The sequence below is a fragment of the Pteropus medius genome, unplaced genomic scaffold (genome assembly GCF_902729225.1).
Source record: "Pteropus medius unplaced genomic scaffold, Ma_sr-lr_union100, whole genome shotgun sequence".
NCBI classification, from domain to species: domain Eukaryota; kingdom Metazoa; phylum Chordata; class Mammalia; order Chiroptera; family Pteropodidae; genus Pteropus; species Pteropus medius.
The window spans coordinates 2,571,905-2,574,176 of NW_024349227.1; the positions used below are offsets into that span (position 1 = coordinate 2,571,905).

The 2,272-nt window shown below is 45.2% G+C and overlaps 1 non-coding gene across 1 annotated transcript; it reads right to left on the bottom strand.

Annotated features, from left to right (window-relative positions):
• Positions 1 to 1,639: 1,639 nt before the first annotated feature.
• On the bottom strand, positions 1,640 to 1,758 carry LOC120618009 (5S ribosomal RNA). The gene has a single exon (XR_005657123.1). It is a non-coding gene; the product is annotated as a 5S ribosomal RNA (ribosomal RNA).
• Between the last annotated feature and the right edge of the window lie 514 nt (positions 1,759 to 2,272).

A 2,272-nucleotide genomic window follows, 5' to 3' on the forward strand; every position in this document is an offset into this window, starting at 1 on the left:
TCAGACGAAAGCTGGGGATGTGGGAAAAATGAGTTAGGACCAGGTGTGCTCTCTGAGTCCCCAGCCTGCTCATCTGCTCCCCAGGCCTGCCTTCTCCTTCCTCAAAGAGCAGGATTGGAGAGGCAGGGAAGATATCCAGACTTTCTTCTAGGGGATCATCAGAGCCCCAAAGCACTGTCAGGCCTAGTCTCTCAGGTTTCCCTCCCTCTTGGGGTCTGCCTCGTCGTAGGGCAATTGACAGAATGTGCAAAGCCTTGGACAGAAGGGATTGTCTAGGAATTGGCCCAATTCTGAGTAGAGATTTAACCAGCCTCTCTCCATTCAATACACTTCCCAAAGTTGGATTTCTTCAGTCTTCTTCTATAACCCCATGAGGAGATGTCAGCATTCCCCCAGGTGGGTGTTAAAGGACATCTCTGCCAGGCCGGGGAGAATTAGTGGCTGGCCTTCCTTCTGGCAGCTTCCTCTCTGTGCCTCATGTAGCAGCAGCTCGAACAAGACCACAACCTCACTTGTCTCTGTGACTTCCAGGAACAATATCTTCTACATCCCTACAGAAAAGAGACATCTGTCATGAGGAGAAGGATTAAACACACTTGCTGCCTCCTTACCACAGAGTATTCCTGAGCTTGTGAAAGGGTGATGAGCACTTATACATGGGGACAAGGAAGAGTTTAGGCACCCAGGGTCTGGTCTCCCAGAACAAAGAAATCTTTGCCCAGAAATAAATCCCCACCGCTTAGAATAGTTTCCTACTTTGACACTCAGTGTTTTCCAAGGCTTCAAAAGTTCTAGAACCAATTCTTGGTTAAGGCTTCAGCTTAAATTTTGAGGGCTCCCACACCCCAGAAATCTCCTCAAGGAAGAAAACTTTCCCGAGTTCGAAGCAATCTGGCTCTGAGGGAGAGGCGAAGGACAAATTAGCTCTGCTTGCTCCTCCAAATCCTGAGTCTTCGCCCAGTTGCTAAAAAGATAGCACAATAACGATAAAAACAAGAAGATGAGATGAGATAAAAGAATGTAATATAAAATTATAAAGGACAAAATAGAGATAAGGAATGATCAAGATAAGTAAAAGAACTAAAGGACTAACAGATTAAAAGGATAAAAGAGAAAAATATAATCAACAACTTATAAGATTAGGAGCTGCGGTTATAAAAACAAAGGTTTACAATGTTCAAATAGACTGAGGCAACTGGCAATCTCAGAAGCGGCAGCAGCCAGCACCTCCGGGTCTTCCCCACCTCTCGGAGTCAGGGTTTGAGCCCGGACTTAGCCGGCTCCAACCTTCCTGCTAAACCACGTGTCACTGCTTAAACACGGGACTTTTGTTTCTGATTTTGGCTGGTATCTGTAGGGTGGTATCCAATTCATCTTTCTGCTAAGATTTCCCAAAGCAAATTTGACTAATAAAGTACAGGTACATTATGCCTAGCTCTCAATTCTGAAATCTAAAAGCCCTGAAAGCCAAAAATGTTGTCAGCCCTTATTTGGAGATATAACCCGATCTGGCCTGTACTCGTTTGGCGGCAAAACCTGACCTGACCTGGAGTGAAGCTATTTATAGGATGAAGACTTGTGCATTTCCTTGCAGAAACGTTGATATGTTTGATTACAGGGTTCTTTTTTTTTTTCCTAAAACCTACAGCACCTGGTCTTCCTAGGTGGTCTCCCATCCAAGTACTAACCAGGCCCGACCCTGCTTAGCTTCCGAGATCAGACGGGATTGGGTGTGTTCAGGGCGGCATGGCCGTAAGATTACAGGGTTCTAACACAGACCCACATAGGGAGCTGCATGCACCTTAATCATCTCTCTAAAATTCTGAAACATATCTGGTCCCAAGTTTTCAAATAAGAGATTGTTGACCTGAATTATGATCCTCTACCAGATATAAAAATGGATGTAAAAGTCGTAGCACATTCACATAGTGGAATATTATACAGCAATGACAATGACTTATCTCCACTACATACAGCAAAATGTCAAGAGAAAGAAGCCGGACACAAAAGCACACTGTTGAGAGGCTCCAGACCAACTTGCTTTTGTTTGTTCATCTCTTAAAATCTATATATAAAATTCAAACACAAGAAAACTAATCAAGCAAATGTCTTTCATCAAATATAGGCCGCCTCGGAGAACGCACTGCTGACCCCGATGCTTACAGCTCTGTGGCCGGTGGAAGGCCAGGGTGCCGTGCTCCCTCCCTTTCTGCCTCCCTCGCTCCGCCTTTGTTTTCAGCTCCTCTTTGCTTTCCCCGGGTGGAGTGGCTCA